The sequence below is a fragment of the Triticum urartu genome, chromosome 6A (assembly GCF_056163025.1).
Source record: "Triticum urartu cultivar PI428250 chromosome 6A, HENAU_Tu73, whole genome shotgun sequence".
Lineage (NCBI taxonomy): Eukaryota > Viridiplantae > Streptophyta > Magnoliopsida > Poales > Poaceae > Triticum > Triticum urartu.
In genome coordinates, this window is record NC_141878.1 from 516,573,532 (window position 1) to 516,599,067 (window position 25,536).

The following is a 25,536-nucleotide window of genomic DNA, read 5'->3' on the forward strand; positions in this document are numbered from 1 at the left end:
CAAGTTTAATAAAAATTGTTCAAAGGGTAACAAGCAGGAAAAGCAAGGACAACAGATTAAGCCAGAGGAGCGACTGGCGAGTCGGGCAGGTCGGTGGAGACGGCAGTGCCGGCTGGAGGAATGGCCGGCTGGCGAACCTCGGCATGATCACCGCCTCCCGCAGAGGGCGCGCTAGCACGCGCCTCGTTGCTGGAAGCATGGTCAGGCTGAGGCTGGCTGGCCGCTTCACCGGCCGGCTCAACGTCTTCGCTCTCCTCTCCTTCGTTGTCTTCGCCTTCATCGCTGGAGGCGATCTCCTCTGCCGAGTCCTCACCCGCTGCCGGGTCCAGCCCAAACCACTCCTCCGGCTGGGCAACGCCATCGTCATTTATTTCAGGAGCGAAGACACTGATGTCAGTGCATTCGGCGATCGTCGAGGCACACTGAGCGATAGCCGGCCGCACCTCCTCCATCTCTTCGTCGGCCTCCAGCCGCCAGGTGCGCAGCTGGTCTAGGTTCAGCCCGAGATACTAGGCTCGGACGAACTCCAGCGCTCGCCCAGCTCCAAGCCGGGCCGCCGATGCCTTCCAGGCCTCGAAGCGGCCAACCGCAACCTCCAGTCAGTCGGCGGTCCGACTCGGGGTGCGGGGAATCGTCTCGCCTGGCCAGAGGGCGGCCAACACCTGTGCCCCGGTGCGCTGGAGGCGGCGGAGCATACGGTGAGCTGGCTGCAGCCAGGCTTGGACCGCCAAGAGTTGCTCCTCAAGCGTCCGGCTCGCGTCTGGCGCGATTTCAGCCCCCGCCTGTCGGCGCGCCTCGCGATGGGCCTCGATGGTTTGGGTGGCGAAGACGGAGTAGCCGGGAAAGTAGTCTGCACAGAGAACAAAAAGCAGTACAAGTCAAAACACAAATCGGGGGGCAAGGGGCAAGCAAGGAGTGAGGAAGGCGGCTTACCGTCGATCAGATCCTCGATACGACCGAAGCCCTCGCTCAACACTTGTTTTGCCTCAGCCCAGCCCACCGCTTTGGTCTCGAACTCAGCCTTCAGGGCGTCCTCGCTGTCCTGCGCCTTCTTCAGGGCCGCCTTGTGGCTCTCCTCCTCGTCGGCCAACTTCTTGGCCAGGCGGTCATGCTCCAGGACCAAGGCGTTGTACTCGGCTTCCTTGGCGCGAAGGGCGGCCTGGGCTCCGCTGAGCTGCCCCCTCAAGTCGGCATTGGCCCCTGCAAGCATGAAGACAAAGGAAAATCAATAAGGAAGAAGTCTTCAAGGAAGATCCGACCCGACTGCTCAGCAGTCGGCCCGAATCTCGGGGACTACACCCAGTGGGTGCGCTGACGCGCCCCCACAGGAGATGAACGAAACAAAGCACACACTCTGCTGCTGGTCAGGTCTTCGGTTCTCCGGCCCAGCTCCTGAGCCTAGGAGTTGAAGGCAGCAGCGCGGAGGTTATGATACTCCTGGAAGATCAGACAGGAGGCGAGAATAAGATAGTTGTCAGGATCTAGTAAGTTCCAAGCCGCCTGCGCAGCAGCCGACTCGGAACTCGGGGACTACACCTAGTGGGTGCGCTGACGCGCCCCCATGGAAGAAGTCAAAAGAGCAAAACAACCAAGTCCAGAAGACTCACCCGGATGACAGCCCGCGTCGCGAGGAACTCTTGGGTATATCGCCGCATTCAGCTCGCTCGTCCCCCCGCTGGGAGTCCACTTGGACGTGCTGATGCTGGCCACCTCCAGGGCCTCCGCCGTCTGGCTGGCGCCCGCAGCTCGGTGCGGCTCCGGTGCGGAGGTGCCTCCCCCTGTGCGCCGGCGCAATGCCGGCTGCACCTCGAGGCCGGCCCCTGCCTACGGCTCGCCCCCGGCCGGTTGCTCTGGCGCCGCGGCTGATTAGCCGCTTTGGCCCGCCCCAGTCGGCGCTGTCTGCGGCGCCCCCTCCACGAAGACCACGTGGTCCTCCCTCCTCTCCACCACCGGCGGGTCTTGGTCGACCTCCTCCGACGGGGGCACGGGGATGTCGGGGGCCACGACGCGGAGGGGAACGACGAGCAACGGAGGCTGGTTGTGCGAGGCCTCCGCCTCCGTCTCCGCGGCTGCCGCCTCCGCCCGGGCCTTGGCCGCCGCATCGGCCTGCTCCTTCGCCGCCTGGGCGGTCCTTCGCTCCGCCGCCTCCCGCTCCTCCCGCGCCTCCCGTGCGTTCCGCTCCGTGGCCTCCCTAAGGTCGGCGCGGGGATCCACGCGACGGGAGCCGGAGGACCCTCCAGTCGGCCGGACTATGGAGCCGCCAGGACCTCGCTCAAGGGAAAGCAGTGCCCTGCCCAGCGAGCAAAGAAAGGTTCAGAAGAGCTTCAATCGAAAAGGACAACAATATATATATATATATACAAGACGTTTGACGACTTACGCCGAGATCGCCTGCGGCTGTTTCACCGCCTTGCGGAAGCGGGCCGCCTTCACGGCCGCCTCATCCCGCTTGGTCGCCGCCGCGGAAGCCTTGGATTTTTTCGGCCGGCTACCGAAGAAGGTCGACGCGGCCCGACGCTTCTGCGCGCCGCCACGGGCAGCCGACGCGGCAGACGGGCCCGCGCCTTGATGGTCAAGCGCCGGCTGGCGGTGCGGGGCGGCTTCGACCTCGTCGTCGTCCGGCCAGTCCTCGAAGCCGGCTCCGGGCCCCGCGCCTCTTGCCTCGTCGCCTTCCCCCACAATGGCGTCTTCCATGGCGGCCGCTCCCAGGTCCGGGTCGTCGGCGTCATCCACCGTGTGGTCGGGGAGGAGCTGGCTCTCTACCCCTGCGGCCCCGGCCGTCGGCGGAAGAAGAGGGTTCTACTAAAGGCAAACCAACTGATCAAAGGTCGGCTATCATGAGGCCGGCTACAAAAAGGAAGAAAAGAAGAAAAACTTACGGCGGGCGGAGGGTTGGCGCGAGAATACGGCTCCTTGCCGTATCGCCAGTCCTCGGCGAGCTTGCAGTTGGAGATGTAGTTCACCATGTAAGACACCTCTGCATGAGGCATCTCCCTGGTGCTCAGCCGGCACGGGTCGAAGCGGCCGTTCATCTGGAAAATCATGTGAGGCCGGCCTTGGAGCGGAAGTACCCGGCGCTCCACGAAGGCGGCCACCAAGTCGGCTCCAGACAGGCCCTCCGACTGGATCATCACCCGGAGCCGGGAGACGGCTGCGTTCCCGGCCTGAGACAGTGACCTGGCCCAGTAGCTCCACGAAGGTTGCCTCCCAGCCGGCGGGCCGGCTACATAAGCAGGCAGGTTGACGTAGTCGCCTTGTGGGGCGACGTCCTTCACGTAAAAGTAGGACTTCTGCCAGAGCTTCACCGACTGGATCAGCGGGATGGGCGGGAATGGATTGTTCTCGCCCGTCCGCCTCATGGCAATGAAGGCTCCGCAGGGGGCAGGCACGCCCGCGACGACGGTGCCGAGCTTGCTCTGGAAGAATTCCCCCCAGAGCTCGAGAGTGGGAAGAACCCCAAGAAAGCCCTCGCACGGGGTGACGAAAGCCGACAGTAGCATCACCGCGTTGGGCGTGAGGTGATGCGGCTGGAGGTGGTAGAATTCAAGGAAAGCTTGAAGGAATCTGCTCGCCGGGAGGCCGAAGCCGCGCAGGCAGTGCGAGCGGAAGATCACCCGCTCGCCCTCCTCCGGTGGCGGCGAGATCTCCCTCGCTGGCGCCTGACGAACCCGCATGAAGTTCTCGGCCGGCAGGCGCCACGTCCGGCGGAGGAACTCGACATGGTCCTCGTGGACGTTGGAGCCATCCCACGAGATCGACAGCGCCATGGGAGCGATGCGGCGGGGAGCAAGACGAAGCGACGGCGTAGACGCGCACGACCCCGCTACGGCGGGACCCAAGGAACCGAGAGGTCCGACGGCGGAACGGCACGGCAATGAGTTGCTGCGGCGGCGGAGGGAAGAAGAAGGAAGGCGAGAAGGGGCAGAGTGAGGGAGAGCGTGCGAGCCTCTGCTGCTCCCCCTCCCCCCCTACTTATAGACCCGCGTGGCGGAGCTGGGGAGGCGTGTCATGGGGGAACGTGGGGATCAACTGCGCCCACTCCCCCACGTTCCGCGATTATTGCGCCCTGATGGCATAATAAAACCACCGCGGGAAGGCGAGCGGTCCGTGCGGGCCACAGAAGATCCATGCTCGGGCCGAGGCCTGGGAGTGGCGGGCCCGGGCCTGTGGCGGCGTCCCGTCGCGCGCGTGCGTTGGCAGGATTTCCTTGCCACGTGGCCCACGGGATGGCACGCGGTCAGCTCACAGGCCGACCCGCGTTCCCGCCTACGAGGAACGGGGCTTCCCGAAGACGGCGCGCACAAGCAAAGCCGGCCCCTCAGGATAGGAAGCTGACCAAGCTTCTCGTCCCTTTGTCAGCCTCGAAGCTCGATCAGCTTCGGGGACTACTGTTGGAGTAAATGACCACGGGTAGCCTAGCCGGCTCCCCCTGGCTCTTCTGAAAAATTACAAGCCGATCCGACCCTCGAGAATCCAAGACGTGGGGACGCCTTCCCCTTGCCGGCTGTCTTCCAGGTCGGCTATCGGAAGGCGACCCGACTTTAGCCCTCATGAAGAAAGCCGCGGGAGGGCCGGCTCCGAAAAGCCGGCCGCGAGAAGGCCGACTCCAAGAAGCCGGCTCCCACAAAGCGGTCAAGATCGTACCCTCGAAGTCTGCATCCACATAACGGCGATGTGACGGGGCGTGGCTACAGTAAAGCCTGCCACCCCCAAATACCGGAGCACGCCTGGCACAGTGCGTCGTACGGGTGGCCATGGCCCGTCCGGCATGGCACTGTTGCCACGTTGACCCTGATGTCATCCACGACGGGCTGCCAGTGCGGCCCACGGGAGGTGGGCCCCTTCGGGCAGAGAGACACCCGAAGGCGGCCAGGCCTCCCCTAGTCGGCCCAAGACAGAGCCGGCTTGCCACCTCCCTCGAAGGAGACGCCCCATTAAGGAGACAAGACGCGGTGAGGCTACAGCGATCACCCGCTGGACGGCGGCACTGTAGCCACGCCCACCTCGGCGAAGCCCTCGTCACCAGGATTGAGCAACAGTAACCAGCCACCGACAAGGCCCTGGACAGTGGGGCTTGCCTGTCGACCAAGCAGCCGGCAGCCGGCGGGACCCACCAGCCGGCGGGCCCCAGTAGCCGGCGTAGAAGCCGGCGAGTGCAGTCACAGACGGCTGGGCCCCATGCCCAGCCGGATTACCATTGTACCCCCGGGGGGTAGGCCTATATAAACCCCCCGGGACACCCATGCAAAGGGTTGATCCAAGCTAGTTCCGGACACCATATAGAGAGGGGAGGAGGGCTAGTCGTGCTCTTCTTCTTCTTCTTCTCAGAAAACAGCTCAGGAGCATCGTGTAGCTACTCGTTCATCTAGTGATCATGCGGAGACCCCGCAGAGCAGCAGTAGGGGTGTTATCTCCACGGAGAGCCCCGAAGCTGGGTAAGATTCGCCGGCGTGCATGTCTTCGCCTCATCCCACTTCCAGGCACCGGCGACGTCTTACTGGCTCCCACAATGATAAGCCACCCGTTGGCATATGTCGCACCTACCACCCAACAAGTAGTAGCATAATTTTGTTGAGCACTGTCTAGAGTTTTACTACCATAATGAATAACATTCAGTTTCTTATCAACTCTTTGTCCTAGAACAACACCAACAACATAATCACTAACATCACACATAATTTCAAAAGGAAAGTTCCAATCAGGTGGTTAAACAATAGGTGCAAAAATTAAGGCTTTCTTGAGTGTTTCGAAGGCTTCTAAACAATTAGCATAAAAAACAAAAGGGACATCCTTTTGCAAAAGGTTTGTAAGAGGCCTAGAAATTTTAGAAAATTCTTTGATAAATCTCCTATAGAAATCAGCATGACCTAAGAAACTATGAATACCTTTGATATCTTTGGGACATGGCATTTTCTCAATTGCAGCAACCTTAGCTTTGTCCACTTCAATACCTCTTTCAGAAATTTTATGACCCAAGACAATGCCTTCATTAACCATAAAGTGGCACTTCTCCCAATTCAAGACAAGATTTGTTTGTTCACATCTCTGCAAAAATCGATCAAGATTGCTTAAACAATCATTAAAAGACTTCCCATAAACAGAGAAGTCACCCGTGAAAACCTCAACAATCTTTTCACAAAAGTCAGAGAATATAGCAGTCATACATCTTTGAAAGGTAGCGGGTGCATTGCATAAACCAAAAGGCATACGTCTATAAGCATAAGTTCCAAAGGGACAAGTGAAAGTGGTCTTTTCTTGATCAGGTTGAGAAACAGGTGTTTGTGAAAAACCAGAATATCTATCAAGAAAGAAAAAATGTGTGTGCTTAGATAATCTTTCTAGCATTTTATCAATAAAAGGCAGAGGGTAATGATATTTTCTAGTTGCTTTATTTAATTTTCTAAAATCAATTACCATTATATAGCCTGTAACAATTCTTTGCGAAATAAGTTCATTCTTATCATTAGGAACAATGGTAATACCTCCTTTCTTAGGGACACAATGAACAGGACTTACCCATCTACTATCAGCTATAGGATAGATTATACCTCCTTCCAGAAGTTTTAATATTTCCGTTCTTACCACTTCTTTCATCCTCGGATTTAACCGACGTTGGTGATCAACAACGGGTTTAGCATCGGGTTCCATATAAATCTTGTGCTGACACAGAGTGGGACTAATGCCCTTTAAATCATCAAGAGTATATCCAATAGCAGCTTGGTGCTTCCTTAGAACTTTAAATAATCTTTCTTCTTCATGTTCTCAAAGGTTAGCAATAATAATAACAGGATATATCTTCTTTTCATCAAGATAAGCATATTTCAAAGTGTCTGGCAATTTTCTTAATTCAAACACAGGGTCACCTTTTGGTGGAGGAGGACCTCCTAGAGTTTCAATAGGAAATTGTGTTTAAGTAGAGGACGTTGTTCAAAGAAAATCTTATCAATTTCATTTCTTTCATGCATATGTAAATCATTTTCATGGTCTAGCAAATATTGTTCTAGTGGATCAGTAGGTGGCACAACAATAGAAGCAAGACCAATTATTTCATCCTTACTGGGCAATTCTTTTTCACAAAGCTTTCTACAATACTTGGAAAAATTAAACTCATGAGATTCATCACCAAAACTAACACCGACAGTTTGTTTCTCATAATCTATCTTAGCATTAACGGTGTTCAAGAAAGGTCTACCAAAGATAATGGGACAAAAGTCATCTTGTGGGGAACCAATAACAAGAAAATCCGTAGGGTATTTTATTTTTACACACAAGACTTCAACATCTCTAACAATCCCAAGTGGTGTGATGGTGTCTCTATTAGCAAGTTTAATAGTGGCATCTATTTCTTCTATTTTAGCGGGTGCTATGTCATTCATAATTTCTTGATATAAATTTAAGGGAATAGCACTCACGCTAGCACCTATGTCGCACAAACCATGATAATAGTGATCTCCAATTTTAACTGAGACAATAGGCAGGCCCACAACATGTCTATGTTTTTCCTCTTTATTAGGTTTGGCAATTATTGTACCTTCATTGCAGAAGTAAATAACATGCCCATCTATATTTTCTTGTAGGAGATCTTTAACTATAGCAACACTAGGTTCTACTTTGATTTGTTCATCAGGTTTTGGTGTTCTAATATAACTTTTGTTAACCATAGTTGAAACCTTAGCATGTTCCTTTATCCTAACAGGGAAAGGTGGTTTCTCAATATAAGCAATAGGAACAACTGGATCAACATTATAAAGTATATTTTCTTCTTTAGCTAGTACCGGTTCTTTAATTTCTTCTTTAATAGGTGGGTGAAACTTAAACCACTTCTCTTTAGGGAGATATACATGAGTAGCAAATGATTCACAAAAGGAGGCTACTATCTCAGAGTCAAGTCTATATTTAGTGCTAAACTTTTGAAAATCATCGGTATTCATAAAAGATTTAACACAATCATACTTAAGCTTAGTACCTGACTCTTTACCTTCGTCGAATTCCCAATCTTCAGAGTTGCGTTTAATTCTTTCCAAAATATCCCACCGGAATTCAATAGTCTTCTTCATAAAATAACCAGCACAAGAAGTATCAAGCATGGATCGATCATTATGAGAAAGCCAAGCATAAAATTATGGATAATAATTTCTCTTGAGAGCTCATGATTGGGGCATGAATATTGAAGTAAATAGGCCCTAGAGGCAATAATAAAGTTATTATTTATTTCATGATAAATGTTTATTATTCATGCTAGAATTGTATTAACCGGAAACATAATACATGTGTGAATACATAGACAAACATAGTGTCACTAGTATGCCTCTACTTGACTAGCTCATTAATCAAAGATGGTTAAATTTCCTAACCATAGACATGATTTGTCATTTTATTAACGGGATCACATCATTAGGAGAATGATGTGATTGACTTGACCCATTCTGTTAGCTTAGCACTTGATCGTTTAGTTTGTTGCTATTGCTTTCTTCATGACTTATACATGTTCCTATGACTATGAGATTATGCAAATCCCGTTTACTGGAGGAACACTTTGTGTGCTACCAAACGTCACGACGTAACTGGGTGATTATAAAGGTGCTCTACAGGTGTCTCCAAAGGTACTTGTTGAGTTGGCGTATTTCGAGATTAGGATTTGTCACTCCGACCGTCGGAGAGGTATCTCTGGGCCCACTCGGTAATACACATCACTATAAGCCTTGCAAGCATTATAACTAATGAGTTAGTTGCGGGATGATGTATTATGGAATGAGTAAAGAGACATTTCAGTAATGAGATTGAACTAGGTATTGAGATACCGATGATTGAATCTCGGGCAAGTAACATACCGATGACAAAGGGAACAACGTATGTTGTTATGCGGTTTGACCGATTAAGTTCTTCGTAGAATATGTAGGAGCCAATATGAGCATCCAGGTTCCGCTATTGGTTATTGACCGGAGACGTGTCTCGGTCATGTCTACATAGTTCTCGAACCCGTAGGGTCCGCACGCTTAACATTCGGTGATGATTTGTATTATGAGTTTATGTGTTTTGATGTACTGAAGGTAGTTCGGAGTCCTGGATGAGATCGGGGGCATGACAAGGAGTCTCTAAATGGTTGAGATGTAAAGATCGATATATTGGATGACTATATTCGGACATCGGAAAGGTTCCGAGTGATTCGGGTATTTTTCGGAGTACCGGAGAGTTACGGGAATTCGCCGGGGAGTATATGGGCCTTATTGGGCTTTAGGGGAAAGAGAGAGGAGAGGCTGCACGCCCCCCAATGCTTAGTCCGAATTGGACTAGGGGGAGGGGTGGCACCCCCTCCGTCCTTCTCTTCTCTTTTCCCTTTCCTTCTCTCCTACTCCTACTACTTGGAAGGGCTCCTAGTTCTACTAGGAAAGGGGGAATCCTACTCCCGGTGGGAGTAGGACTCCCCTAGGGCGCGCCATAGAGAGGGCCGGCCCTCCCCCTCCTCCCTCCTTTATATACGGGGAAGGGGGCACCCCTTGGAGACACAACAATTGATCATTGATCTTTTAGCCGTGTGCGGGGCCCCCTCCACCATAATCCACTTCGGTCATATCGTAGCAGTGCTTAGGTGAAGCCCTGCATCGGTAGCATCATCATCACCGTCATCACGCCGTCGTGCTGACGGAACTCTCCCTCGAAGCTCTGCTGGATCAGAGTTTGTGGGACGTCATCGAGCTGAACGTGTGCTGAACTCGGAGGTGCCGTGCGTTCGGTACTTGTATCGGTCGGATCATGAAGACGTACGACTACATCAACCGCGTTGTGCTAACGCTTCCGCTTTTGGTCTAAGAGGGTACGTGGACACACTCTCCCCTCTCATTGCTATGCATCACCATGATCCTGAGTGTGCATAGGAATTTTTTTGAAATTACTACGTTCCCCAACAGTGGCATCCGAGCCTGGTTTTATGCGTAGATGTTATATGCACGAGTAGAACATAAGTGAGTTGTGGGCGATACAAGTCATACTGCTTACCAACATGTCATACTTTTGTTCGGCGGTATTGTTGGATGAAGCGGCCCAGACCGACATTACGCGTACGCTTACGCGAGACTGGTTCTACCGACGTGCTTTGCACACAGGTGGCTGGCGGGTGTCAGTTTCTCCAACTTTAGTTGAACCGAGTGTGGCTATGCCCGGTCCTTGTGAAGGTTAAAACAACACTAACTTGACGAACTATCATTGTGATTTTGATGCGTAGGTAAGAACGGTTCTTGCTCAGCCCGTAGCAGCCACGTAACTTGCAACAACAAAGCAGAGAACGTCTAACTTGTTTTTGCAGGGCATGTTGTGATGTGATATAGTCAAGACGTGATGAAATATAAATTGTTGTATGAGATGATCATGTTTTGTTAAAGTTATCGGCTACTGGCAGGAGCCTTATGGTTGTCTCTTTATTTGCATAAGATGCAAGTGCTATGTAATTGCTTTACTTTATCGCTATGTGATAGCAATAGTTGCAAAAGCAATAGCTGGTGAGACGACCATGTGATGACACGTTGATAAAAGATCAAGATGATGGAGATCATAGTGTCATGCCGATAACAATGGAGATCATGACAATAGTTTGGAGATGGAGAACAAAAGCACGAGATGATGATGGCCATATCATGTCACATATTATGATTGCATGTGATGTTTATCTTTTATACATCTTATTTTGCTTAGTTCGGTGGTAGCTTTATAAGATGACCCCTTACTAAATTTCAAGGTAAAAGTGTTCTCCCTGAGTATGCACCGTTGCCAAAGTTCGTCGTGCTGGGACACCACGTGATGATCGGGTGTGATAAGCTCTACGTTCATCTACAATGGGTGCAAGCCAGTTTTGCACACGCAAAATACTCGGGTTAAACCTGACGAGCCTAGCATATGCAGATATGGCCTCGAAACACTGAGACCGAAAGGTCGAGCGTGAATCATATAGTAGATATGATCAACATAGTGATGTTCACCATTGAAAACTACTCCATCTCACGTGATGATCGAACATAGTTTAGTTGATTTGGATCACGTGATCACTTAGATGATTAGAGGGATGTCTATCTAAGTGGGAGTTCTTAAGTAATATGATTAATTGAACTTTAATTTATCATGAACATACTCCTGATAGTATTAGCATATCTATGTTGTAGATCAATAGCTCGCGTTTCGCTCCCCTGTTTTATTTTTGATATATTGCTAGAGAAAACTAAGTTGAAAGATCTTAGTAGCAATGATGCGGATTGGATCCGTGATCTGAGTATTATCCTCATTGCTGCACAGAAGAATTATGTCCTTGATGCACCACTAGGTGACAGACAGATTGCAGGAGCAGATGCAGACGTTATGAACGTTTGGCGAGCTCGATATGATGACTACTTGATAGTTTAGTGCACCATGCTTTACGGCTTAGAACCAGGACTTCAAAAATGTTTTGAAATGTCACGGAACATATAAGATGTTCTAAGAGTTGAAATTGGTATTTCATACTCATGCCCGTGTCGAGAGGAAGGAGACCTCTGACAGTACTTTGCCTACAAGATGGAGGAGAATAGCTCAACCAGTAAGCATGTGCTCATATTGTCTGAGTACTATAATCACTTGAATCAAGTGGGAGTTAATCTTCCAGATAAGATAGTGATTGACAGAGTTCTCTAGTCACTATCACCAAGTTGCTAGAACTTCGTGATGAACTATAATATGCAAGGGAAAACAAAAATGATTCCCACGCTCTTCGTCATGCTAATATCGATGAAGGTAGAAATCAAGGAAAGCATCAAGTGTTGACGGTTAACAAGACAACTAGTTTCAAGAAAAGGGCAAAGGGAAGAAGGGGAACTTCAAGAAGAACGGCAAGCAAGTTGCTGCTCAAGTGAAGAAGCCCAATTCTGGACCTAAGCCTGAGACTAAGTGCTTTTACTGCAAAGGGACTAGTCACTGGAAGCGGAACAGCCCCAAGTATTTGGCGGATAAGAAGGATGGCAAAGTGAACAAATATATATTGGATATACATGTTATTGATGTGTACTTTACTAGTGTTTATAGCAACCCCTCGGTATTTGATACTAGTTCAGTTGCTAAGAGTAGTAACTTGAAACGGGAGTTGCAGAATGAACAGAGACTAGTTAAGGGTGAAGTAATGATGTGTGTTGGAAGTAGTTCCAAGAATGATATGATCATCATCGCACACTCCCTATACTTTCGAGATTAGTGTTGAACCTAAATAAGTGTTATTTGGTGTTTGTGTTGATCATGAATATGATTTGATCATGTTTATTGCAATACAGATATTCATTTAAGTTAGAGAATAATTGTTATTCTGTTTACATGAATAAAGCCTTCTATGGTTATACACCCAATGAAAATGGTTTGTTGAATCTCGGTCGTAGTGATACACATATTCATAATATTGAAGCCAAAAGATGCAAAGTTAATAATGATAGTGCAACTTATTTGTGGCACTGCCGTTTAGGTCATATTGGTGTAAAGCGCATGAAGAAAATCTAGGCTGATGGGCTTTTCGAATCACTTAATTATGAATCAGTTGATGCTTGCGAACCATGCCTCATGGGCAAAGATGACTAAGACTCCGTTCCCCAAAACAATGGAGCGAGCAACTGACTTATTGGATATAATACATACGGATGTATGAGGTCCGATGAGTGTTGAGGCTCGCGGCGGGTATCGTTATTTTCTGACCTTCATAGATGATTTGAGCAGATATGGGCATATCTACTTGAAGAAACATAAGTCTTAAACATTTGAAAAGTTCAAAGAATTTCAGAGTGAAGTGGAAAATCATCGTAACAAGAAAATAAAGTTTCTACGATCTGATCGCAGAGGCAAAAATTTGAGTTACGAGTTTGGTCTTCAATTAAAACAATGTGGAATAGTTTCACAAACTCATGCCACCTGGAACACCAAGCGTAATGGTGTGTCCGAACGTCATAACCGCACTTTATTTGATATAGTGCAATATATGATGTCTCTACTGATTTACCACTATTTTTTTGGGGTTATGCATTAGAGACAGCTGCATTCACATTAAAAAGGGCACCATCTAAATCCGTTGAGATGACACCGTATGAACTGTGGTTTAGCAAGAAAACTAAGTTGTCGTTTCTTAAAGTTTGGGGTTGTGATGCTTATGTGAAAAAAACTTTCATCTTGATAAGCTCAAACTCAAGTCGGAGAATGTGTCTTCATAGGATACCCAAAAGTAACTGTTGGGTACACCTTCTATCACAGATCCGAAGGCAAGATATTTGTTGCTGAGAATGGATCCTTTCTAGAGAAGGAGTTTCTCTCGAAAGAAGTGAGTGGGAGGAAAGTAGAACTTGATGAGGTAACTGTACCAACTCCCTTATTGGAAAGTAGTTCATCAGAGAAATCTGTTTCTGTGACTCCTACACCAATTAGTGAGGAAGCTAATGATGATGATCATGTAACTTCAGATCAAGTTACTACTGAACCTCGTAGGTCAACCAGAGTGGAATGGTAATCCTGTTCTGGAGGTCATGTTAATTGACCATGACGAACCTACGAGCTATGAGGAAGCGATGATGAGCCCAGATTCCGTGAAATGGCTTGAGGCCATGAAATCTGAGATGGCATCCATGTATGAGAACAATGTGTGGACTTTGGTTGACTTGCCCAATGATCGGTAAGCCATAGAAAATAAATGGATCTTCAAGAGGAAGACGGACGCTGATAGTAGTGTTACTATCTACAAAGCTAGACTTGTCGAAAAAGGTTTTGACAAAGTTCAAGGTGTTGACTACGATGAGATTTTCTCACTTGTAGCGATGCTTAAGTCTGTCCGAATCATGTTAGCAAATTGCCACATTTTATGAAATCTGGCAAATGGATGTGAAAACTACATTCCTTAATGGATTTCTTTAAGAAGAGTTGTATATGATGCAACCAAAAGGTTTTGTCAATCCTAAAGGTGCTAACAAAATGTGCAAGCTCCAGCGATCCATGTATGGACTGGTGCAAGCATCTCAGAGTTGGAATATACACTTTGATGAGTTGATCAAAGTATATAGTTTTATACAGACTTGTGGTGAAGCCTGTATTTACAAGAAAGTGAGTGGGAGCACTACAACATTTCTCATAAATATATGTGAATCACATATTGTTGATCGGAAATAATGTACAATTTTCTGGAAAGCATAAAGGAGTATTTGAAAGGAGTTTTTCAAATAAAGACCTCGGTGAAGCTACTTACATATTGAGCATCAAGATCTATAGAGATAGATCAAGACGCTTGATAAGTTTTTCCAATGAGTACATACCTTGACAAAATTTTGAAGTAGTTCAAAATGGAACAGTCAAAGAAAGAGTTCTTACCTCTGTTACAAGGTGTGAAATTGAGTAAGACTCAAAGCCCGACCACGGCAGAAAATAGAAAGAGAATGAAAGGCATTCCCTATGCCTCAGCATAGTTTCTATAAAGCATGCCATGCTATGTACCAGATCTATTGTATACCCTACACTGAGTTTAGCAAGGGAGTACAATAGTGATCTAGGAGTAGATTACTGAACAACGGTCAAAATTATCCTTAGTGGAATAAGGATATGTTTCTCGATTATGGAGGTGACAAAAGGTTCATCGTAAAGGGTTACGTCGATGCAACTTTTGACGCTGATCCAGATGACTCTAAAGTCTCAATCTGGATACATTTTGAAAGTGGGAGCAATTAGCTAGATTAGCTCCGTGCAAAGCATTGTTGACATAGAAATTTGCAAAATACATACGGATCTGAATGTGGCAGACCCGTAGACTAAACTTCTCTCACAAGCAAAACATGATCACACCTTAGTACTCTTTGGGTGTTAATCACATAGCGATGTGAACTAGATTATTGACTCTAGTAAACCCTTTGGTTGTTTGTCACATGACGATGTGAACTATGGGTGTTAATCACATGGTGATGTGAACTATTGGTGTTAAATCACATGGTGATGTGAACTAGATTATTGACTCTAGTGCAAGTGGGAGACTGGAGGAAATATGACCTAGAGGCAATAATAAAGTTATTATTTATTTCCTTATTTCATGATAAATGTTTATTGTTCATGCTAGAATTGTATTAACCGGAAACATAATACATGTGTGAATACATAGACAAACATAGTGTCACTAGTATGCCTCTACTTGACTAGCTCGTTAATCAAAGATGATTAAGTTTCCTAACCATAGACATGAGTTGTCATTTGATTAACGGGATCACATCATTAGGAGAATGATGTGATTGACTTGACCCATTCTGTCAGCTTAGCACTTGATCGTTTAGTATGTTGCTATTGCTTTCTTCATGACTTATACATGTTCCTATGACTATGAGATTATGCAACTCCCGTTTACCGGAGGAACACTTTGTGTGCTACCAAATGTCACAACGTAACTGGGTGATTATAAAGGTGCTCTACAGGTGTCTCTGGAGGTACTTGTTGAGTTGGCATATTTCGAGATTAGGATTTGTCACTCCGATCGTTGGAGAGGTATCTCTGGGCCCACTCGGTAATACACATCACTATAAGCCTTGCAAGCATTGTAAGTAATGAGTTAGTTGCAGGATGATGTATTACAGAACGAGTAAAGAGACTTGCTGGTAACGAGATTGAACTAGGTATTGAGATATCGATGATCGAATCTCGAGCATGTGACATACCGATGACAAAGGGAACAACGTATGTTGTTATGTGGTTTGACCGATAAAGATCTTCGTAGAATATGTAGGAGCCAATATGAGCATCCAGGTTCCGCTATTGGTTATTGACCGGAGACGTGTCTCGGTCATGTCTACATAGTTCTCAAACCCGTAGGGTCTGCACGCTTAACGTTCGGTGATGATTTGTATTATGAGTTTATGTGTTTTGATGTACCAAAGGTAGTTCGGACTACCAGATGAGATCGGGGACATGATGAGGAGTCTCGAAATGGTCAAGACGTAAAGATCGATATATTGGACGACTATATTCGGACATCGGAAAGGTTCCGAGTGATTCGGGTATTTTTCAGAGTACCGGAGAGTTACGGGAATTCGCCGGGGAGTATATGGGCCTTATTGGGCTTTAGGGGAAATAGAGAGGAGAGGCTGCGCCCCCCAATGCTTAGTCCGAATAGGACTAGGGGGAGCGGCGGCGCCCCCTCCTTCCTTCTCTTCTCTTTTCCCTTTCCTTCTCTCCTACTCCTACTACTTGGAAGGGCTCCTAGTTCTACTAGGAAAGGGGGAATCCTACTCCCGGTGGGAGTAGGAGTCCCCTAGGGCGCGTCATAGAGAGGGCAGGCCCTCCCTCTCCTCCACTCCTTTATATACGGGGAAGGGGGCACCCCTTGGAGACACAACAATTGATCATTGATCTTTTAGCCGTGTGGGGTGCCCCCCTCCACCATAATCCACCTCGGTCATATCGTAGCGGTGCTTAGGTAAAGACCTGCGTTGGTAGCATCATCATCACCGTCATCACGCCGTCGTGCTGATGAAACTCACCCTCGAAGCTCTGTTGGATCGGAGTTCGTGGGACGTCATCGAGCTGAACGTGTGCTGAACTCGGAGGTGTCGTGCGTTCGGTACTTGGATGGGTCGGATCGTGAAGACGTACGACTACATCAACCGCGTTCTGCTAACGCTTCTGCTTTTGGTCTACGAGGGTACGTGGACACACTCTCCCCTCTTGTTGCTATGCATCACCATGATCCTGAGTGTGCGTAGGAATTTTTTTTGAAATTACTACGTTCCCCAACAAATATAACATTGACTTCAGCCTGCCCTAAGCTAGAGCGATACTTTCTCCTAAACGAGCCCAAAAATCATATGTGTAATTCCGATAATGATGAACTAGATTCATAGGATAATTTTTTTAGTGGAACTCCAATTTCAATCGATTCCAATTCCAAGATCCAATATCATCGCATAGCCTATACCATGCCAATGCTTTTCCCTTCAAAGATAAAGGGAATACCTTCTTCTTAACATCATCTCCGGGTAAACCTGCAAGCTTAAACAATCCACAAATTTGTTTCACATATATCAAGTGCATATCGGGATGTTCGATTCCATCTCCTACATAAGGATTAGCTAGCAGTTGTTCTGTCATACCCGAAGGAATTTCATATTCAATATTTTCAGTAGGTGCGGTAGGTTGAGGGGTAGCTAATTGTGGTTCTGGTCGAGGTGAAGATACCCCGAACAAACCCCTCAAAGGATTGTTTTCCATGGTAGCAAGTGACAACAAACTTCAGCACACTATATAAATGTTTCCTTACCAAATTCCACTTACCAAAGGCATGTCACACCCCGACAACGGCGCCAGAAAATAGCCTTGATGACCCACAGATATAGGGGTTCAATTGTAGCTATTTTGATAAGTAAGAGTGTAGAACCCAACAAGGAGCAGAAGAAAATGACAAGTGGTTTTCATCAAGGTAATGTCTGCAAGTGCTGAAATTGTAAGTAACAGAGTAGTTTGATAGCAAGATAATTTGTAATGAGCAAGTAGTGATAATAACAGCAAAAGTGCAGCAAGGTAGCCCAATCCTTTGAGGCAAAGGACAGGCCAAAACGGTCTCCTATAATAGGCAAAGCGTTCTTGAGGGTACACGGGAATTTCATCTAATCACTTTCATCATGTTGGTTCAATTTGTGTTCGCTACTTTGATAATTTGATATGTGGTTGGACCGGTGCTTAGGTGCCGTTCATACTTGAACAAACCTCCTACTTATGATTAACCCTCCCGCAAGCATCCGCAACTACGAGAAAAGTATTAAGAATAAATTCTAACCATACATTAAACTTTTGGATCCAACCGGCCCCTTACGAAATAGCGCATAAACTGGGGTTTAAGCTTTTGTCACTCTCGCAACCCATCATCTAATTGCTACTCCACAATGCATTCCCTTATGCCCAAATATGGTGAAGTGTCATGTAGTCGATGTTCACATGACTCCACTAAGGGAATCACAACATACATACTATCAAAATATCGAACACATATCAATTTCACATGATTACTTGCAACATGATTTCTCCCATGACCTCAAGAACAAAAGTAACTACTCACAAATGATAAACATGCTCAAGATTAGAGGGGTATTAAATAGCATATTGGATCTGAACATATGATGTTCCACCAAATAAACCATATAGTAATCAACTACAAGATGTAATCAACACTACTAGTCACCCACAAGCACCAATCTATAGTTCCGGTAACAAGATTCAACAGAAGAGATGAACTAGGGTTTGAGATGAGATGGTGTTGTTGAAGATGTTGATGGAGATAGCGCTCCCCAAGATGGGAGAGTTGTTGGTGATGATGATGATGATGATTTCCCCTCCGAGAGGGAAGTTCCCGCGGTGGAATCGCTCCACCGGAGGGCAAAAGTGCTCCTGCCCAAGTTCTGCCTCGAGACGGCGGCGCTCCATCCCGAAAGTCCTCCCCTTATTGTTCCTAGGTCAAAATGACTTATATACCAGAAGGTGGGCACCGGAGGTGGGCCTGGGTGAGCACAACCCACCAGGGTGCGTCTGGGCCCCTGGCGCGCCCAGGTGGATTGTGCCCACCTGGTGGGCCTCTTCTGGTACTTATTGTTGGGGAACGTAGTAATTTAAAAAAATTCCTACGCACACGCAGGATCATGGTGATGCATAGCAATGAGAGGGGAGAGTGTCATCCACGTACCCTCGTAGACCGTTAAGCGGAAGCGTTATGACAACGCGATTGATGTAGTCGTACGTCTTCACGATCGACCGATCCTCAGTACCGAACGTACGGCACCTCCGCGTTCAGCACACATTCAGCTCGGTGACATCCCGTGAACTCACGATTTGGTAGAGCTCGGGGAAGAGTTTCGTCAGCATGACGGTGTGGTGACAATGTTGATGAAGCTACCGCAGCAGGGCTTCGCCTAAACACCGCTACAGTATGACCGAGGTGGATTATGGTGGAGGGGGGGCACCGCACACGGCTGGGAGAGATCTTTGTGATCAACTTGTGTGTCTAGAGGTGCCACCCTGACCCTGTATATAAAGGAGCAAGGGGGAGGCCAGCCGGCCCTTGTTGATGCGCCAGGACGAGGAATCCTCCTCCTAGTAGGCGCAGGATTCCTCCCTTTTCTACTCCTACTAGGAGGGGGAAGGAAGGGGAAGAAAGAGAAGGAAAGGGGGGTGCCAACCCCCCTCTCCTAGTCCAATTCAGACCAGAGGTAGGGGGCATGCTGCCTGCCCTAGGTAGGCCCCTCTCTCTTTCCCTTATGGCCCAACAAGGCCCATTAGCCCCCGGGGGGTTCCGGTAACCCCTCCGGTACTCCGGAACTCTTCCCATGTCTAAATGTAGGCTTCCAATATATCAATATTTATGTCTTGACCATTTTGAGACTCCTCGTCATGTCCGTGATCATATTTGGGACTCTGAACTACCTTCGGTACATCGAAACATATAAACTCATAAAACCAAAAGCCACAAAACTTTAAACATGCGGACCCTACGGGTTCGAGAACTATGTAGACATGACCGAGACATGTCTCCAGTCAATAACCAATAGCGGAACCTGGATGCTCATATTGGTGCCTACATATTCTACGAAGATCTTTCTCGGTCAAACCGCGTAACACTATACGTTGTTCTCTTTGTCATCGGTATGTTACTTGCCCGAGATTCGTTCGTCGGTATCCCAATACCTAGTTCAATCTCGTTACCGGCAAGTCTCTTTACTCGTTCCGTAATGCACTATCCTGCAACTAACTCATTAGTTGTATTGCTTGCAAGGCTTATATTGATGTGTATTACCGAGAGGGCCCAGAGATACCTCTCCGACAATCGGAGTGAAAAATCCTAATCTTGATCTATGCCAACTCAACAAGTACCATCGGAGACACTTGTAGAGCACCTTTATAATCACCCAGTTACATTGTGACGTTTGGTAGCACACAAAGCGTTCCTCTGGTATTCGGGAGTTGCATAATCTCATAGTCATAAGAACATGTATAAGTTATGAAGGAAGCAATAGCAATAAACAAAAATGATCAAGTGCTAAGCTAACGGAATGGGTCAAGTCAATCACATCATTCTCCTAATGATGTGATCCCATTGATAAAGTGACAACTCATGTCTATGGTTAGGAAACTTAACCATCTTTGATCAATGATCTAGTCAAGTAGAGGCACACTAGTGACACTATGTTTGTCTATGTATTCACACATGTATTATGTTTCCAGTTAATACAATTCTAGCATGAATAATAAACATTTATCATGAAATAAATAATAACTTTATTATTGCCTCTAGGGCATATTTCCTTCAGTCTCCCACTTGCACTAGAGTCAATAATCTAGATTACACAGTAATGATTCTAACACCCATGGAGCTTTGGTGTTGATCATGTTTTGCTCGTGGAAGAGGCTTGGTCAACGGGTCTGCAACATTTAGATTCCTATGTATCTTGCAAATCTCTATGTCTCCCACCTGGACTTGATCCCGGATGGAGTTGAAGCGTCTCTTCATGTGCTTGGTTCTCTTGTGAAATCTAGATTCCTTTGCCAAGGCAATTGCACCAGTATTGTCACAAAAGATTCTCATTGGATCCGATGCACTAGGTATGACACCTAGATCGGATATGAACTCCTTCATCCAGACTCCTTCATTCGCTGCTTCCGAAGCAGCAATGTACTCCGCTTCACATGTAGATCCCGCCACGACGGTCTGTTTAGAACTGCTCCAACTGACAGCTCCACTGTTTAATATAAACACGTATCCGGCTTGCGATTTAGAATCGTCCGGATCAGTGTCAAAGCTTGCATCAACGTAACCATTTACGATGAGCTCTTTGTCACCTCCATAAATGAGAAACATATCCTTGGTCCTTTTCAGGTACTTCAGTATGTTCTTGACCGCTGTCCAGTTTTCCACTCCTGGATTACTTTGGTACCTCCCTGCAAGACTAATAGCAAGGCACACATCAGGTCTGGTACACAGCATTGCATACATGATAGAGCCTATGGCTGAAGTATAGGGAACACTTTTCATTTTCTCTCTATCTTCTGCAGTGATCGGGCATTGAGTCTTACTCAACTTCACACCTTGTAATACAGGCAAGAACCCTTTCTTAGCTTGATCCATTTTGAACTTCTTCAAAACTTTATCAAGGTATGTGCTTTGTGAAAGTCCAATTAAGCGTCTTGATCTATCTCTATAGATCTTGATGCCCAATATATCAGCAGCCTCACCGAGGTCTTTCATTGAAAAACTCTTATTCAAGTATCCTTTTATGCTATCCGGAAATTTTATATCATTTCCAATCAATAATATGTCATCCACATATAATATTAGAAATGCTACAGAGCTCCCACTCACTTTCTTGTAAATACAGGCTTCTCCAAAAGTCTGTATAAAACCATATGCTTTGATCACACTATCAAAACGTTTATTCCAACCCCGAGAGGCTTGCACCAGTCCATAAATGGATCGCTGGAGCTTGCACACTTTGTTAGCTCCCTTTGGATCGATAAAACTTTCAGGTTGCATCATATACAACTCTTCTTACAGAAATCCATATAGGAATGCAGTCTTTACATCCATTTGCCAAATTTCATAATCATAAAACGCCATAATTGCTAACATAATTTGGACGGACTTAAGCATCGCTACGGGTGAGAAGGTCTCATCGTAGTCAACTCCTTGAACTTTTCGAAAACCTTTCGCAACAAGTCAAGCTTTGTAGATAGTAACATTACCGTCAGTGTCTGTCTTCTTCTTGAAAATCCATTTATTCTCGATGGCTTGCCGATCATCGGGCAAGTCAACCAAAGTCCACACTTTGTTCTCATACATGGATCCCATCTCAGATTTCATGGCCTCAAGCCATTTTGCAGAATCTGGGCTCATCATCACTTCATCATAGTTCGTAGGTTCGTCATGGTCAAGTAACATGACCTCCAGAACAAGATTACCGTACCACTCTGGTGCGGATCTTGCTCTGGTTGACCTACGAGGTTCGGTAGTAACTTGATCTGAACTTTCATGATCATCATCATTAGCTTCCTCACTAATTGGTGTAGGTGTCACAGGAACTGATGTCTACTACACAACCTTCTTCTTGTAGACGTTGTTGGGCCTCCAAGTGCAGAGGTTTGTAGGATAGTAGCAACTTTCCCTCAAGTGGATGACCTAAGGTTTATCAATCCCTGGTAGGCGTAGGATGAAGATGGTCTCTCTCAAGCAACCCTGCAACCAAATAACAAAGAGTCTCTTGTGTCCCCAACACACCCAATACAATGGTAAATTGTATAGGTGCACTAGTTCGGCGAAGAGATGGTCATACAAGTGGTATATGGATAGTAGATATGGGTATTTGTAATCCGAAAATATAAAAACAGCAAGGTAACTAATGATAAAAGTGAGCACAAATGGTATTGCAATGCGTTGAAACAAGGCCTAGGGTTCATACTTTCACTAGTGCGAGTTCTCTCAGCAATAATAACATAATTGGATCATATAACTATCCCTCAACATGCAACAAAGAGTCACTGATGACCCACAAGTATAGGGGATCTATCATAGTCCTTTCGAGAAGTAAGAGTGTCGAACCCAACGAGGAGCAGAAGGAAATGATAAGCGGTTTTCAGCAAGGTATTCTCTGCAAGTACTGAAATAAGTGGTAACAGATAGTTTTGTGACGGGATAAATTGTAACGAGCAACAAGTAACAAAAGTAAATAAAGTGCAGAAAGATGGCCCAATCCTTTTGTAGCAAAGGACAAGCCGGGACAAACTCTTATAATAGGAAAAGCGCTCCCGAGGACACATGGGAATATCGTCAAGCTAGTTTTCATCACGTTCATATGATTCGCGTTCGATACTTTGATAATTTGATATGTGGGTGGACCGGTGCTTGGGTGCTGTTCTTACTTGAACAAGCATCCCACTTATGATTAACCTCTATTGCAAGCATCCGCAACTACAACAAAAGTATTAAGGTAAACCTAACCATAGCATGAAACATATGGATCCAAATCATCCCCTTACGAAGCAACGCATAAACTAGGGTTTAAGCTTCTATCACTCTAGCAACCCATCATCTACTTATTACTTCCCAATGCCTTCCTCTAGGCCCAAATAATGGTGAAGTGTTATGTAGTCGACGTTCACATAACACCACTAGAGGCTAGACAACATACATCTTATCAAAATATCAAACGAATACCAAATTCACATGACTACTAATAGCAAGACTTCTCCCTTGTCCTCAGGAACAAACGTAATTACTCACAAAGCATATTCATGTTCATAATCAGAGGGGTAATAATATGCATATAGGATCTGAACGTATGATCTTCCACCAAATAAACCAACTAGCATCAACTACAAGGAGTAATCAACACTACTAGCAACCTACTAGCACCAATCCCGGACTTTGAGACAAGAATTGGATACAAGAGATAAACTAGGGTTTGGAGATGAGATGGTGCTGGTCAAGATGTTGATAGATATTGCCCTCTCCCGATGAGAGGAGCGTTGGTGATGACGATGGTGATGATTTCCCCCTCCGGGAGGGAAGTATCCCCGGCAGAACAGCTCTACCGGAGCTCTAGATTGGATCCGCCAAGGTTCCGCCTCGCGGCGGCTGAGTCTCGTCCGGAAATGTTCCTTCCTATTTTTTTCATCGAAAGACCTCATATAGGAGAAGATGGGCATCGGAGAGCCACCAGGGGGCCCACGAGGTAGGGGGCACGCCCCCCACCCTCGTGAGAAGGGTGTGGGCCCCCTGGCCTTCATCTTTGGCGTGGATTTTTCTTTATTTCTTTTAAGACGTTCCGTGGAGTTTCAGGACTTTTGGAGTTGCGCAGAATAGGTCTCTAATATTTGCTCCTTTTCCAGACCAGAATTCCAGCTGCCGACATTCTCCATCCTTGTGTAAACCTTGTAAAATAAGAGAAAATAGCCATAAGTATTGTGACATAAAGTGAAATAACAGTCCATAATGCGATAAATATCGATATAAAAGCATGATGCAAAATGGACGTATCAACTCCCCGAAGCTTAGACCTCGCTTGTCCTCAAGCGAAAAGCCGATAACAATAAATATGTCCTCATGTTTAGAGGTAGAGGCGTCGATAAAAGTAAAATACGGACATGAAGGCATCATGATTATTCTCATAACAGCAACATATATAGATTTTGTCGTATGATTACTTATGTTCAAGTGATGATCTATTCACAATGCAAAAGTATAAATCATAAACCTTATTGGGCTCCGACAAACTATAATCTCAGTCATTGAAGCAATTGCAATTTATCATAACATTGGAAAGAGTCTATGTCAGAGCTGAAAAGCAAGTCCACATACTCAACTATCATTTAGTCCTCCATAATTGCTAACACTCACACGATACTTGTGATATGAACCTTTATTATGCAGTCCGTCGCTTTTATTACTTCCACATCACAAGATCGTATAAAGCTTATTTCTCCCACACCAATCAATCATACATATTTAGAGCAATTTTTATTGCTTTGCACCGATGACAACTTACTTGAAGGATCTTACTCAATCCATAGGTAGATATGGTGGGCTCTCATGGCAAAACTGGTTTAAGGATATTTGGAGGCACAAGTAGTATTTCTACTTGGTGCTGAGAATTTGGCTAGCATGAGGGGGAAAGGCAAGCTCAACAAGTTAGAGGATCCATGACAACATACTTTATCTCAGATATAAGAAAGACATGACTCATTACGTCGTCTTCCTTGTCCAACATCAACTCTTTAGCATGTCATATTTTAATGAGTGCTCCCAATCATAAAAGATGTCAATGATAATATATTTATATGTGAAACCTCTCTTTCCTTACTACTTCCAATTAATTGCAACAATGACCAAAGCTATGTCTGCCAACTCCCAACAACTTTTAATCATCATACTCTTTCTATGTGAAGTCATTACTCTCAATAAGATCAATATGAACTTTTTGTTTCTTTTTATTCTTTTTCTCTTTTCTTTTATTCACCCAAGATCATGGCAAAATAATCAAGCCCTTGACTCAACACTAATCTTAATTATATATAGCTCACGGACTCAATTACATAGAGAGATCATAAAGCAAAACTCAAAACTAGATCATGCCATAAACTCTATTCTACTAGATCAAGATACTACTAATAGGATTGAACTAAGAAAAACGGTAAAGATAAGAGTTGTGATTGTGATACGATACCGGGGCACCTCCCACAAGCTTGGAAGTTGCCAAGGGGAGTGCCCATACCCATGTTATCATGTCTCCTTGGTTGGTGAAGAAGGTGGAGGTGACGGATAATCGCACATCGAGCGTAAGAGGTCCTCCAGCTTGCGAATAATGCCCTTGAGTGCGACAATATGCTCCTTCAACAAAATATTTTCTTGTGTGAGATACTTGTTTTGAACACGAGCTAACTCAATCATCTTGAAAGCTTCAATCTCAGTTGGGGTAAGAAGGTTATGATCAGTTTGAAGGGTGTCTTCTGCTGCTGGAGCTTGATCCTCCGTGGCCTTCTTGA